This window comes from Pezoporus flaviventris, unplaced genomic scaffold (genome assembly GCF_033815535.1).
Source record: "Pezoporus flaviventris isolate CSIRO_AGI_PZ_B2104156 unplaced genomic scaffold, CSIRO_AGI_Pfla_v1 ptg000083l, whole genome shotgun sequence".
NCBI lineage: Eukaryota > Metazoa > Chordata > Aves > Psittaciformes > Psittacidae > Pezoporus > Pezoporus flaviventris.
In genome coordinates, this window is record NW_026892631.1 from 11,947,111 (window position 1) to 11,963,635 (window position 16,525).

At 41.6% G+C, this 16,525-nt stretch overlaps 1 long non-coding RNA gene across 2 annotated transcripts; it reads right to left on the minus strand.

The window, feature by feature from the left end:
• Positions 1–2,576: 2,576 nt before the first annotated feature.
• On the minus strand, positions 2,577–16,085 carry LOC133280619 (uncharacterized). 2 transcript variants are annotated; one of them, XR_009747249.1, is made up of 3 exons: positions 15,974–16,085; positions 13,786–13,854; positions 2,577–2,762 (listed from the first exon to the last, which is right to left on the minus strand). It is a non-coding gene; the product is annotated as an uncharacterized LOC133280619 (long non-coding RNA). The 2 variants fall into 2 exon arrangements; XR_009747248.1 differs by lacking the exon at positions 2,577–2,762 and adding an exon at positions 12,169–13,125.
• Positions 16,086–16,525: the final 440 nt, after the last annotated feature.

Below are 16,525 nucleotides of genomic sequence, written 5' to 3' on the forward strand. Positions count from 1 at the left end.
TTAAATAAGCACCCAGCTTCTTTTTACACTTGGAAGTTTTTTCATGCTGGTGTAGTTATGCCAGGAAACTCCTCCTACATAATTGGAGTGCTTTTTGCCTGCAAAATGCATTCCAGTTTGGCAAGCAATATAAGCCATAACATCAAACCCACCATTTTTGCTGGTATAATTGTGTCTACGCTAGGGCTTTTGTTGAAGTAGTTATGTCATATAAATCACCCTACACAGCATAAAGCCTTCAAGTGCAAACTGAAATCTTAAACCTTGTGTGCCCAGCCAGATGTTACTGTGCTTTATGGAAAACCAAGGTATATTTGTCAGAATTTGCTGACCACAGCAGAGACAAAGTCCCATTCAGGATTGTTTTAGCTAACCCTGTATCCAGTCTGGTGTAATCTCATTCGGTTTTTGCATAGCTGTGATTGAACAGGGACCCTTTAACTTGCCTTAAACTATATCATATATTAATAGGGCCAGGGTGATATTTACTCTATTTCAGCTTATTTTTCACTAGCTTTACTGACATGTTTCTTCCAATGTACATTACTTTGGTTGTCATCTCAGTTAAATGTATTAAGAGTAATTTTTCCTTTTAGGCTTTTCATATTTGTTTGGTTTTGATACCATGAACTGCAAGCATATCTAAGATACCAATGAGAAAGAAATGCCGGCCACTTTGATGGATACCCCGCTGGATCTCTAAATACAGACTCCCTAAAATTTTGGGAATATATAAAGTATTTGCAAGCATTAACATAGTAGATTATCAATACAAATGACAATAATATATCTTCTTAGCCAAGTATCAATTTCTAAGGGATGTCATTAGGCACACTTAGATTAGTTTTCCCCAGCAGACCGTAATTCAGTCTTGCGTTTCTAATAGTCTGCTGCATTTTAATTGTTTTTCTTCCTCATGAGTGTTGCTAGGTTTCCTCAAAAATGCAGATGCAGCCCTTCAGGAAACAATGACACAAGTTTTTATTATTGGCAAGGCTGGGACCTGAAGAAGTCAGAGAAGGTTACTTGTGAGATCACATGGAAAAACATTACTATCTTACAGATACAGTGCAATTACCACTCACTGCAAGTACGAAGTTCGCCCTCCAATGAAGCACTGGAACCAGGTTTATCCTGGAATCAGTCACAGTTTGTTACCAAATTCAGAGGAAGTAGATTTAGGCCTATACTAAATAAAGGAGAAACCTCATTTATCTCTGAGATACAACTAATTCTGCAGTGTGATGTGGACCTGCTCAATCAGCTCTGCCTATTTTACAGATTTTGAGAATGTCCATGATGATGTTTAAGTACTAGCTAACAGTGTGATAGCTGAACAGTTTGTTAGCAACAGCCGAAGCAGTAAATGAGGAACACTATGTCCTGGTGATACCACTAACAAATGTGACTAGGCAATGTAATTACCCAAGTTGGAATTAAATCAGGACATTGTACCCTTGTTACAGATAATACCAAGGGATACCTTCTTGCCACAGATAGGGTTTGCACCTCATCCCATTTAGGTACCATTACTCATGGTGTGTTTTTACAGTCCCTTGCAGAGTCTGTCATGTTACTGTGACCTCTGTAGGACTTTACAGGAAAATAATCCTTTGAGAGATCACTGCAACCAGCCTGAAAGCTACAAAAAGGACAAACTTAAAGGACAAACCAGGGACCAGGTCTGTAGTGGAGCCTTGGCATGTGCTTTTGATCATGGGATACACAGTAGATGCAGTGGCTGAGGTTTGCAGAGACCAGACACTTTGGTGTATCATCGTATTGTTTTTTGTTTACAAAAGCAGTAAAGGACTAGTGGCTGCTATTTCACTTCAGGCCACAGAGGCTTATATTAAAACAACAAAATTACTGCTTCACAACTCAAGCAAGAAGACCCAAGAGCATTTTTCTGAAAACAAACAAGAGTGATGCAAATATAATTTTAATGCTGGCACGCAACCTGCATGTGTACTGCACCCATTACTTTTGCTTTGGTGTCAGTCTGAAATCACAATATTTATAAGCCTACATAGTTGTTTAAGGTCAATCCTGCTAAGCTAATAGTAAAGTTTTCTCTGACCATCTATTTACCATCTATCAGTGTCACCACTATCACCACAGGAGAATATCATCTCCTCTTTGCTCTGAGTGTTTGTTGTTATCCTCTGCAGCACCAACTGATTTCCCAGTAGAGATAATAATAAATAACACCCATAGCAGTTATATAATGCACCTGCAATTTTCAAAGAGAAGACATCATAACGAATGATGCCCTTGAAAAGCAGAAACTTTCTTCTTCAAAGAATACTTTGTGTAATTTTGGTAAATAGCCTTAAAAAGTATAACTTAGGTGAAGAAGTGGGAGCTAGGCAATTCAAAAGACTCATTGGTGCTTGTGTATCCGTTACCTCCAGACTATGGCACGAGCCTAGACCAGGTGAGTAGTGACAAAGTTGTTGTTGCCTGGCAGCCAAGGGGAGGAAAGGTGGTGGTGGTGGTGCTCCTCTCTCAGGCTTTTCATGAGCTGCTGACCACTATACAAGGACCCAAGACTGAACAATGTATGAGATTAATCATCTCTTTCAACTCTGATCAGGGAATAATCCCTTTTGATCAGGGTGGAGAAGCAATTGCCTTGCATGGGAAGCTAGTCTTGCTATTGCCCAATCTGTACCTACCATATGAAAAATCAGTACAGGTAGACCTGCAGCCAGTCCAAATTGTCAGAGTTTGGGTCATTGATTTCAGAGTAATTACCATCACTTATGCTGCAAGAGAGTCAGCGCAGCAGGGTTTACATACATTGATGTCAGCCTGAAGAGTGCTATGAGCACTACATATATTTATTAAATATGACTGCTCTAGGTTGTTCCATCTTATAAAGTTAGAAAATATGCTTCTCAAATGAATCCCTTGGATTTTTTCCCCTCTTACTATATCAGATTTTAAGCTTCCACATTAATTTTACAGCACACAGGGGCAAAACACATAGGTTTAGATTTTATTTTAAGTGCTTTATGGCATTTCTTTGCTGGAAAAGTACTTTTAATTTTTATTCTTTCTCTTATTTTTCTTTTTCCTTTTTTTTTTTTGGTGCATGCATTCATTAACCCAGTCTCAAATTTTGATATTTCTGGCCTTCACAATCTTTGGTAGATACGAACAGGATGTAAGACAGTACTCACTGAACTCCCATTTCACTGCAAACTTGTAACTTGCCTCTATAAACCACATAACCTGTTCTCCTGTTAGTGTAAGGTATCTGGCCCCAGCAAATGATATATTAGAGTTTAATACCATTAATATACAAGACAAAAACCTAAGAAAAAGTATACCTGTCCTTACACATTACAAGACACACAGAGAATACCTTTACTAACAATATTGAAGAAGCACAGTTGCAGCCTCATTGTGTAATAGCAGCCATTTCTATTGCTCCACGGTACATTGAACCGCACCAACAGACTGTGATTAATGAAATTAACTAATTAAAAGCTTCTCCAACCTGATTTGAGATTTAGTTAGTCAAAGCAGTTGTTTATTTCCCATATGACAAAGCAACAGGGGGTTACTATAATTGAAAAGTAATAGTAAATAATTTGGAGAGTATGTGCTTTATGAATGTTTACTGAATGTCTGAGCAACAGATCTGAACAACCCAAACTCATCCAAACATGAAGAAAACTCCATGTTTCCCTGCCCTTAATTTCTGGATGCCGTAATGCCCCAGTGGTTCAGGTCTGCTTCACTGTGCATGAGCAGATGGGACACAAAACCCGCATGACTGGGGCTGCTGGCCAAGCTCCCTGCTTGCAGCACACCTCTGAAGCAGGCAGCTGGCAGAGCCACAGTGCTGTGGGGCACCCAAAGACAAGCTGGGAGAAGAGCCTATGCAAACGGAGTATTGAGAACCTGGGATGATAACAGACCTGATTCGTCTCTTGTCTCAAGGCTGGCTTATGGTCTGCACATTGATCAACCCAAACAGCACAAGTCAGCATGGTAAACAGCCCCACATTTGCCTTTGGTATCCTTAATCAAGATGCCTTTCCATCTCTGCAGTTGCCATGACTATTTCATATTAATGTGGTAGCACACATCTTTTCACCTGTCTAGAGCCTTTAACACATAAAGCATATAAAATAAACCTGCAAAGGGTCTCATCCTAGCCACAGTGGTAAAGAGTTTCTCATCATTTACATGGTGCTTTTTCAGCAAAGAAATACTTATCTGGGGGAGAGGTGCAGGAACTTACTCATCTACTGACTTCAATGCTAAATAATGTGCCTGATCACACCTCCCAGAAGCTTCTCTATTGCTGATTATCCTACTCTTCCAGCAGCTCAGCCTCCTGATGAGGGATTTATCCAAGTAACATGCAACTTTTCCAAATAGCATTTTCTCTTGCAAACAGCCATCTCATCACTGAGCAATTCCATGCTCATTAGTGACTCTGGCTTCACAGTGGACCAAGTATTTGCTTTGTGTAATTTAAAAAGATCTGGTGCTTTCAACTGGAGCTGCAAATTAAATTGCCGGAAACACAGAGCAGACTTGGGCTTCGAGGAAGAAAGTTCACTCGAGTAAAAGTTTGATGATCATAATGGAAGAGAAAGTAAATTTTGCCTGGGTTGAATTTCAGCTTGGAAGAAAGGCAAATCAGGAACATGCAAAGGCTTGAAGGATAATTCCGTAAACAGAAAAGGTACTTTATCAGATAAGCTTTCACATTAATGTTTTTGTATCCAGTCCCATTCAAAAGAAGTTAATTTCTTTGGTGCCAACAGATCATGTCAAGATCAGTTCTGAACCCCTGGAGAAAGATGTTGTGGTCGGCAGTCTCTGTTTCTGAGCCACGACTGAATCCGCAATGAGGAGGACAAAGGAAGGATTTTGCAGCACGACATAAGTGAACAGCCTACAGTCCTGTGAGAAGACTGTCAGAGGAGCAGGCCCCAGGAAGCAAAGTGGGGACTAAAGAGGGAGATAGACAGTGATAGAATTCTGACTAGCCTGTCACTTCATTCTGTTTTTTAACTTTGTTCTTGTTTTCCTGATGCTCTCCACTGTTTTTCCTTCTCTCCCATTCATGTTGTGTTTGAGAAACCGTTCCTCTCCATGGACTTCAATGCACTTTGGATAAACCCTATAATATGTTTGCAGTTTGTTAATTTTTTAAACATACTTGCTTCACAGTCTTTTTGCCATATTTTGCTTCTTCAGGTGAAGCAACAAAACTTTATCATTTGGTCTATTTCCAAAGAGGGGCAAATCATAGAATCATAGAATAGTTAGGGTTGGAAGGGACCTTAAGATCATCTAGTTCCAGCCCCTCTGCCATGGACAGGGACACCTCCCACTAAACCATGTCACCCAAAGCTCTCCAACCTGGCCTTGAACACCACCAGGTATGGAGCATTCACAGCTTCCTTGGGCAACCCATTCCAGTGCCTCACCACCGTTACAGTAAAGAACTAATACTCTGCCCTTGTCAGAACTAGCATGCCAGCTCATCTTTTTAGGCCTTTAGAAATCTGTGCTCCTCCAAACATAGTTTTTCACTGCTGTTACATGGACAGATTTACAAAACAGTAAATTGCTTGCTCCTTTATGCAAGAATTATGATCACAGAAATACAGTGAATTCCTTATTTTCCCTGGAAGCTGTCACTGAAAAAAAACATTTTATAGAACCTGATGTGACTGATTTAGTGTTATTTTATAGGAATACATGGATTCTGTATGATGGCTCACTTTTAAGAATGTTTACTTTTTGAGTAGTGATCACTATATTATTATCACTATTAATCCAAAGGAGGCTTACTCCTCACAGTGTATTGATGGCTCATCAAAGTCCATTCAACTTTCAGTAAGGAAAAAAAAGTTTTTGTCTCCTGATTTAACCTCATGAGTAACCACAAAGAAGCAAACAAGGAGGAAGGATGACTCAGAAGTTGTTTCTCTACAGCAAACACTCAAGATTGTTAAGAGACTGTGCCAGTATTATTGATCTGAAGATAAAGAAATAACAGGCATTTTCAATGTGGCAAACAGTGAGGTTAAAATACTGAAGAACCCTGCCTATGTATATTAGATGGTGGGCTATTCCAGACCAAAAATCCCAAATTAAGTTTTGTGTTGTTTACTTTTTCCCCTACAGAATTAACCAGCACTAAAATACTTCACCTATCTTAAGACACCAAAATTGCTCAAGTCTCAGCGAAATTGAGTGCCCACAACTGTAATGTGATGGCTGCTTCAGTAGCCCTGCCAAGGAGACCTCACCAGCAGGGCTTCGGGGAGGCTCCAGCTCAGTGGTTCTCAAACTAAGATTATAATACATATATCAGGACTTCAGTTATTCTTTCTTACTTTCCTTCCCCCTTTTCTTATTGGCTCTGGTATCAAAGACCTTCACTTTGTAACCCTGGACTTCAGAATAAATTCACCCAGCCCCCCCAAGCCCCAGTGGAACAGGATTCCTTCCTTCCCCAGTGACAACACACTTAAAGTAAGATTCTCTAGGACGTGGCCAGAAAAACAAAACCACACAACTGCAAATACCCTACAAAGGGCATACTGCAAGTGGGTCAACTAAACAGGGGAACGTGGGTCAGCGACAAATGATTCTCATGTCTGCAACAGTTCCTCCTAACTGTGTCTGCACATCTGTTGTGCCATATCTCTCTCTATGCTTGCTAGCAGCTTTATAAATCTCTGGGCCACTAAGCAGATTTTCTCTTCAAAACCTGTGGCCCAAATTCTTAAGAACACATTATGGTCCCTAAAAGGACAGAGTAGTGCGTGTGTGCATGCATGTGTTTACATGTTTGTTTAAAAAGCAGGGATGATGACCTAACTTATGCTGCCTGTACATAATAATCAGTGGAAATTTGCCTAAATAAGAGCAAGAGCACTAAGATCTCTGGTGGGTTTTCTTTTGGTTTGGTGTTTTGGGTGGTTTTTTTTGTTCTTGGGTTTTTTGTTTTGTTTTTCTCATCTGCATTCAGTACACCTTATGTTGGTTAACTCTGTGAACAGTATAAATAGTGAAAGTCAGGGAGTCATGCCTAGAAGCTAGCAGCCATGTCCTCTGCCTTCTCAGGTCCAGAATGCCTCCTATTAAAGACTGCAGCTCAGCTTTTTAATTGTTCCTCATACAGACGAGAGTAAAAAAATATTCCAGTGTTTCTGAACCCTAGTCTTATATTGACTGTTGTTTTTCTGAGGAGCATCCTTTCCCCTCAAAATGCAGTCCAAAACAGCAAGAGACCACGCAGCAGAGCATTACATACAGGGGCACTTGATGAAACTACCAGCCAGTGGTTTTTGAAAGACAAATTGTGTATTTCACTTTGATTGAGAACATCCTAGGGATGTTGGAATGGAAGGATTTCTTATATTGATGGCATGGGCTGGGAGCTCACTCACCCAGTCCTGTTCTGTGGCCTTAGATGGCAACTCCTAGCACCACCTTGGGCAGATTAATTATCTCCTGGTTACATTCAGGAAAATCAGGTGAATGGCTTTCCAAAGATTTTTTTTCAGAATCCTCAGTGATGTGAAATGATTAAATTAGGATTAACAATATTTCTAAAAAGACACACTTCTTCAGTCACAGGTTGGTTGGTCCCATACAGGAATTACCAGGTTAAATTGTACAATGTAAGCAGAAGTTCAGTATAGATCATACAATGGTTTGGGTTGGAAGGGACCTTAAAGCTCATCTAGTTCCAACCCTACTATGACCAGGGACACCTTCCACTAGACCAGGGTGCTCCAAGCCCTGTCCAGCCTGGCCTTGAACACTGCCAGGGATGGGGCAGCCGCAGCTTCTCCGGGCAACCTGTGCCAGTGCCTCATCACCCTCATAGTGAAGAGTTTCTTCCTAATGTCTAATCTAAATCTCCTGCATTCTATGGTATGGGATTTATTGTGCTGTCTTCTTTTTTTTCCTTCTTTCCTTCTTTTTCTCATTTGCTTTGAAGCCTCAAACGTTAAGTGACTTATGGCTCAATCCAGCAAGACAAATCCTACTATGGGACAAACCCTAAAATAAGATACTTGAGGAGAGATCTTTGTCAACAACACAGAGAGTAGCTGACCTCATCAAAAGAAACTTTTTTCCATGTGAGCTTTTAGGTTCAACCATCTATCAAAAGTAGATCACCCAATGCTGACTTAAGGCAGTGGTAAAGCTTCCATTCGACTTGAGTGACTGAACCCATCAGCACTGCTCTTATTCATTTAGGAATTTGCTGTATGCCTGTAGTTTATTACTGTGTCATCTCCAGAAGAAGCATTGTTGAAGAATGACATAGTCCTTCCTTTATAATTTATTGTCCCAATAAAATTAATCACCAAGTTTCCAGCTTGTAGAAAACTCCACAGAGGAAATCAAATTCTAAAGATGACCCGTTCTTATCAGTGGCAAATGCAGTAAAAAGTGAATCATTCATTGCACAGGCCTTGATGCAAAATATAAATGAACTTGGAGTGGCAATCAAAATTTAAAAGTTCATATTTCACAGAAGACATCAGGATGTGGAGCTGGAAGAGGTGGTACTGGTTTGGAGGTGGGACCACACTTTCGAGTTTTGGGTTTTCTTGGTTGTAATGTAGTTTGCAGTTGTTCTAGAATGCAAAGAGCAGTCTACTCAGGGCAACTGTGATCTCAATAAGAGAGATGCAAAACTGCATGCCAATGGCTGCAGTCATGTGAGTGACAACACAGAAAACCCAATCCAGCATTTGCTTTGAGTTTAGCACCTCTGAATAAGCCACCTCCCAAAGAAACATGATACCAAGCCATGATCTTGCATGGAAGGGGGAATAACTCACAAAACATATGAGGCCATGCAATTCCTCTGCAACTTAAGGCACTACTCCACCACTACAACTATTGCAAGGAAAGTTCTTAGGCTCGTGAGCAGAGCCATGAGTGAATGCTAGGGTGGTTTGTCCTAAGCCCTCCATCCATGAAGCTCTGTTTACAGGGGTAGGTTTGCCAGGACCTAGGAGGACTGTACTCCCCTTCTGCTGTTAGTGCTACTTGGCACAGCATGCACACTGTGTGACTCAATGGGGAAGTGGCTACACCACTGAGCAGCTTCTCCCTTTGCTCCATGATGCAATGGCGTGCTTTATAAACACTGATGTGCAGAGCCCCGTAACTCATTGTGATATGGATTTTACTACTCCATGAAAACTCAACAGCCTTCATTTTTTTTTCCAATTGATGTCAAAGAGTTTTGAAGAAAAAAAAAAAAAAGTCAATGCCAGAAATTTGGAATCCCACTACCCATTAGATTTAAATCCACACCAGTGCTGTAAGAAAAAGCCCAAGGCTATTCAGCTGAGTGAATAAGGAATATAATTTTCAGGACTCTTTAGAGGATATGCAGAAATCAATAGCACCATCCTAACTTTGCCATGGTTAGATCACTTAAACTCTTCATCCTCCCTTATTCCTGCCCTTAAAGTGAAGAATGGCTGCTCTTATTACAGAAATACTGGAAGTTTTAATGAGTTAATGTTTTTCCAACACTGGAATTATGTAAAGTACTCTGAAAATGCTGAATGTTAACACCAGTGCTGGAGCAGTAGTGGATGGCAAGAGTGCCAGCAATCATAGTTAAGAAGGAGATAAGAAAAAGCTGTTTCATCAGAGATGGAACCAAAATTGAAATGAGTTCAATCTTTACAAGCCAGTTGTGGTATCACAATTGCATGTTCCAGCGCTTGCTTAAAACCCCAGACATTGTGGAGTCACAGAAACTATTTGCTGCTTTTCACAATTAAGAGAGCACCTCCTTCATCTCCACAAACACACCTCACTGTTGCTCCTACTGGCTCTTCACATACAACTTGCCTTCATGTATTCTAAAGTCTCTGGGCCAGAGAGGAAGAATTAGTTCAAATGTCTTATGGAGGAGAGATTTACAGACTTGGTTGCTAAATGCTGTGCTTCAGCCTAGGCTGGTTTTCCATGGCAGATTAACAGATGAAAGCTACCAAAACTTATTATAAAGTACAGGATAAGAAATTCAGCTAGTACAAAAGTAATTTCAGTGGGCCTAGGATAACGTCTATGTTGAGGTTCTGGCCATAAACTAAGAGGAAGCTTGCCAACAGAGCTTTTCCTCAGTAACTGCTATCTTACAGAAACTAGGGCCATCCCAAGTAATTCCTTCCATTAAACCCCTCTTCCAGCTTAGAAGTTCCTTCCTTTAACAGTAGCACTGGGAAAATGTGCCCAACAGCATCAGACCCATCTGTAACAGTAATTTAACTGCCCAGATCCAATATTAGTATTTCAATTTCTGCACTGTGCTTATCAAAGAAGAGACACAGCTACAATCCATAAAGAAACACATTTTTCAAACCCATCTGAGCTGACATGTTTACTGAAGAACATTATCTGACTCACTGAAATCAAGATCCAATTCAGCAATAAAAAACATAGGGAAAATAGGCTTTGTGTCTTGCCCAGGATGTCAGTGGGCTTCACTCAATGATGAAACACACAGATGTGCCTAAACTCATGGCACAGCAGATACCAGCAGTTAGTCTTGTCCTTGTAGATATCTTAAGTGTGTTCTTAATTTTGCTCATTTCATTGATTACAGTAAGATCAGACTATTTACATCAGTAAACATACATATTTAGTCAAATAAGCTTTTATGCTAAGATTATGCCCTGTAGTGAAGTTTGCAAAGCAGCACTGCTACCAGAATATGCAGCTCTGTGCCATCAGCTGCTATGTATCTATTCAACCATTTTAGCAGATGATATTTGCTCCTGGTGCTGATACATGCACTCTGGTTTAAATTAAGGCCGTGCTTCATTAATACCCCTATGGCTGAAATCCCTTATGTGTTTGCAGTGATTTAAGAAATATAAGCATTAGAGAAAGATGGAGTTCATATGTTTGGGGTCTTTCCTTCCCTACATGCACATCTGACTCCCCTTTTGCCCACTGCACCTTGAAATACACCATTTGCCCAACCCAAGTCCACTTTTATTTTTGCACACCCCAGGCCTGGCCTTGCCTCCCCTCCTGCCTACCACCTCCTCCACCCAGCTCTCTATCTTCATCCCCAATACATGTGTGCACACAGATGTTACCTTTCTTCTTGGTACCCCAGTTGTAACACACAGGCCCTCAGGAGTGTTAAGTGGTGGCAACTGTCGTGGAAAAGTGCCTTAGACACAGACAGAAATTGATGCTAGTGCTCCTCTGCCACCAGAATATGGCCCCTGTTTATGGTTTGGGTCATGGTCACTAAAGAGCCCAGCAGAATAATATTTTCCTGTTACTCACTTCGTTGAATTTCATTACCATTATAGCTTTCATAGAAAAATATAATGCTAAATATAGATGAGAAAAATATATAGTACATACAGAAAGCATCCTGTAGGAACCTATCAGCATCATTTCCAGGTACAATATTTTTCTGATTATAATACAACCCCTCTATATCCCCATATGTTCAGGGTGACATGGTATAAGCCCAACATAGCATCAAGGAACTTATCTGCTCCCATCTTGTCTGCCACCAGCCACGTGAGAGTCATTTATTTAAAAGCAACTTTGAAATATAAGTATTTTGACCTCAAGTACTTTGAACCTTCTCCAGGCAGGAGGATCAGGTGAGTATAGCTCCATTGCCACCATAACATGAGGAATAATGTTATTTGATCTCAGTCTTTTTATCTTTTCTAATGCTTTTGTCTCTATTGCCTATGCCTCCTTTATCTGGTGTCCAGTATGCTCAATAAGAGAACCTGGGTGCATTGTCTCAAAGAAATAGCAATTTATTATTAAACCTTTCCCTATAACAGCCTTCCAGGTGTTGAGACAATCTGTAAGCTAAGCATTGATGTTTATCTCTGTAACACGGTACTACTGCATGAAACATGGCAGCTAGACTGCTGCACAAGCCTTTCTATGGCTTTAGTTTTGGGTTGGTTTGGTTTTTTTTTTGAAATTGCCTTACAGTGGAAAAGTGCCTTTTCTGCAGAAAAAAAAAACCAGAATTGGTCTATGCTTAAATCCCTCCTTTGTGCCCACTTCTGGGCAGGAACATATCACCACACAAAACTTGATGCTGATTTTAGTACTGTACTTAACCACCTTTGTAATCACTCAGCAGCTGGAAACTGAGCTAGGTTTAGATCTGCCACTTGCCATTTGCAAGCCACTTGATTTCTTGGGGCTTACATATACCTGCATGTCATCTGGCTACTTATACAAAGGTTGTCCCTGGAAGAGGAATGGGGTGGGCACAGGCTGAGGATATGCTGCTGACAAAAACTCCCCAACATGCTGGAGTAAGATTTTGTGCCCTCCAGATGTCAGATGGACCTTTGGTGATTACATCTCCTGCGAGTCACAGACCAGAACAGCGAACAGCCTGAGAAGATGGCTAAACCTCAACTGCACTACATCGGTTTGATGGACCCTGGTGATACAGCACCAGAGTTGCCTTTCATTCCTAGCAGGAACAACAAAAGCCCAAGTATCCTTTTGAGCCCTGTTGTGCCACCATTTGAAGTTAAACAGACACAAAATTAGTGTATTAAGACCAAACAAGACTTTTACAAGGCTGTGGAGAGAAAACTATGGAGAAGTGCCAAAGCCAGCAGATTTACAGAAAGGTGCTGCCCTGAAAATAGCTTCATGGGTAGGAAACATTCATTAGTACATTCGGCCTTTATCACTATTATTACTGTTATTTTTTCTCTGGTCTGTAGTGACACACAAAAAGCCCTCCTGGGGGCTGTAAGCTATTGTCCCAGTCACAATACAAACAACATAATAAAAGCAAGTAACTCAACAGACGCTGGAAGAGTCCAGGTTCCTTAGGGGTTCTCTTTCTTGTGCTCATTCATGGGTACAATCTGAGGTGCTTTTTTTGACAATTAACTAGTGTATCTCCCTCATGAATTGTTTGGTATCTACTAAGATATAAGTTCATCTGCTGCCTTTCTTTCTGCCATGTGACTTCAGGGCTTCTCTCTGCTCCAGCTAGCTGCCTACTTGCACAAAACTTCAGTAATCCAATTAGCTTTGAGCCCACTCTCCATCAGCCAAATTAAATCAACTGGTATATTCAACAGTTATCTGAGGATGTACAGAGCATGATCACCCAATTTCCTGAGGAAACCAGACTAGCAATTCCTACTTCTAAGAGCTAATCACTTGGAATGGATGCACAAAATAAATGGGAGAACTGGAAGTGAAGAAGATGGCAGGGAGGATGAAGTTCAGTAATAAGACAAGTATATATTGTGCAAGAAAACCATCATTAGTCACAGTCCAGTGCTGACACAAGGCACCAGCTTTGCAACCTGATGAGGCATTTAAAGGAAGGAAAGGCAGTCAGGAGAGAGGTGGCAAGGTGGGATTTTGTCCCAGGTTTTCTCATATGTGTAAGGCATCATAGGGGGAAACTCCACTTGAGGGAAAACTAAGTACTAGGAAGTGACTGAGCAAAAGTGGTTATGTTGAAAAAGCAGGGACCAGCTTCTGAACACGTTTCTAGCATGGTCTGTGTGATCGGAGACAGCTAGGCTCTCACCTTCATGGGTGGGTATTGGAGGTTTGGATGGAAAGAAAACCTGAATTTAAAGAAATGTGCTACTTCTGTGGCAGGTTTCTGGCTGATGTGGGTCTGGTGAGAAGCAGCAGAAGACAGGCTTACTGGTGGGATATGTAGGCCACAATGACAGAACAGACAGGAAACGAGAGAATACAATGTGCTGTGGAGACAGGAGTACTCACCATTCTGACTGTCTCATACACTTGGACAAGGCAATGTCAAGTTTTGCGTTTGGTCATTTGGAGAAGAGTCTAGAATAGATAAATGTGAGAATTACGAGCTGAAGCTATGAAAAATCAGACACATGCTCTGCCTCTAGAAAACCTTCTGCTCTTCCTCCTTTACCTGCCTCAAGAGCAGGAGACGGCAGACTTATCAGCTCTTCCCAGTTTCCAGCTCTCTGCTTGTGGAGCTACCTTGCTCCAGGAGATTTTTTCCCTGCTAAGCCTGATGGTTTAAGGCCCATGAAGGCTTTAAAGCTACTTACAGATTGCAAAGTGACCTTTTTTAGACTTCAGACTGAGACTGACTCGTGAACTGAGAGACCCTGAATGCAGAGAGCAAATTCTCTTCCATATTTCTCAACTGTCACATATTCATTAGTTATAAACAATAAATGTCACGTGGCTTGCAAAATCTATATCTAACCTATTTAAGAATACTCAATGCTTGTGGTACAGTTTATATCTTAAACTATTTTTGGTCTCAACCAGTGTTTACTTGTTCCTTGACTGCAGGGATGCTACCTATGGGAGGGAGGGGGAAAGGTAAATACTGTATGTTGTACACTTAAACATGGAGACAAGAGAGGGGGTAAGCCAAAGGCAGGTCTTGGATGTGAACCCAGGAGGAATGAGGATGGACTCATGCATGCAGCAGCAATTGTGGCTGCAGTGCTTTGCAGAAAGCCTATGCTTGCTGGCTGCTTGTTGCCACGTTCTAGGCAGGAGTATTCCCTGCAAGCTCCATCCTTACTCTCTGTCCCACAGCTCTGCTCCCAGTACCCAGGAAGGGCAGGACAGGAGGCAGAGTAGGCGAACATAACAGGGCTCCCCTCTCCTCACCAGTTCACTAAACCCACATTTCCTATGCATCTGCTAGCGCAGATCAGGCTGAAAAATAGCCTCCATAATGGCCGAGTTTGTTTGCTTTCTCTGAGGATGTTTATTTAGTAGCTTTTCACTAATGAGTCAGGCTTTCTCTATGATCCACAAGACATCAATATTGCATGTGCTCAGGGACCTGAAGCACGTATCCTAAGCACTGTTTATTGCAGACAGCAAGTGTTTTGTTAACAACAACAACCAAACAGGCAGGGGAGCAGCCTGAACTTCTAAAGTCAAAGCAAGATCAAAGCCTGCAAAGGTTAATTGGCAGAATGCCACAGGAGCCATTCTGCAGTGGGAATGGACGATTTACAAGCGTACCAGTAAAAGAGTGCTTTAATCACTAGATTAAGATAAGTCCTTGCAAATGTTAATACAGTAAACCACTTTTTTCCTACTTTAGCATAAAAAAAAAATATATTTCCCTTCTTAAATATAGAAACACATAATCAGATTCCTATAAAATATTTCCCCTCCCCCCCAGGAAAAGCATTCATATTAGAAATAACACCACAGACATGTCTGAGAAATAGGTGCAGAAGGACAGAAGGGAAAAATTCATCCCTTCCCTCCCCCTGCCCTGTTTTGTGCTGCCCGTAACTATTTGCCTGGAGCCACTTGCCCCATCTGCCTGTGCTGTCCTCTGGGTAGTTCCTCCTCTTCCCGTGAGGAAACAGGCATTGCCCCATGCTGACCCAGGGCTTGGGGACCCTGAGGTTATTCTCTAAGCACAGAAATCCCCTGATGCAATCCCTGGTAGCCCTGTGTACCTCTCTTTCTCAGTGATAACCCCTATGCCAAAATCAAGGGGGTGGCATTGAGGAGCCCCCCCCAAAGTGTGTCCCCAGTGCTGAGGACATGTCACCCAGAGTGTCCCTTTGCAGCCAAGGGAAACTGCTGTAGGAGCAAGGCAGCAAGCCTGGCTCACAGCCTGCTGAAAATGGTATGTTAAATGTCCTATTGCTATTGCTTGAATGGTATTTATAGACACCATCAATCACAGAGGTCCTAAATGCATTAAACAGGTTCATTTAAAGACTAGTGTTCTTCCATACTCCTAAAAAAAGCTCAGAAAAAAATGATATCAGTATAGCCCTCACCTAAATCTCATGGATTCAAATAGCCTCTGATGCTCAGCAGGGCTTGGCTTATGCTCAGGCTCAGCCCCTTCCTCTGGTGCCCATCACAGGGATGGACAAGCAATAGGAAACAAGCCCAGGTTGACCTGTTGTTTTACAGTGAGCAGGCCTCACAGTATCCTTACCTTCATAAAATCAAGATTCAGTGGAACAACATTAGTACAGAACTAATGCAGAACAAGCTGGAATCAGCCTCAAAAACTTCAGGAATGGTTTAAAAAAAAAAAATAACTAAATCAGAACAAAGCACAAAGACACAGACCCATCTCCAAGCCACAGTGAACATCTGACCTCTTGCACTGCTTTTAAGCTCTACCCTCCATGTGTCTCTGACCATAATTGGGCACAGCTGAGCTCCCTCTGCTTGCCTCCAGCCAGGAGGAAGTCTGAAGCACCAAACACAAAACGTATGTGAACTACAGACCCTGCTAAATGAGCCGTGAGCAGCGCTCTTCATTCCTGATGTGATGGCACTTTAGGCAGTGTGAGAGTGCTTGCAGGGGTGCAAGTTTCTTGGGCAAACCACTGGCTTTTTGGTCATCTGAACATAATTTATGCAGCTGTAGCAGATGTCCCATAGCCTAGGACACAGGGACAGCAGCAGGCAGCACTGCTGTGCTAGCAGTGTGATAGGAACAGTACCTCAGCAGCCAGTGGATATATATATTGTTAACCTG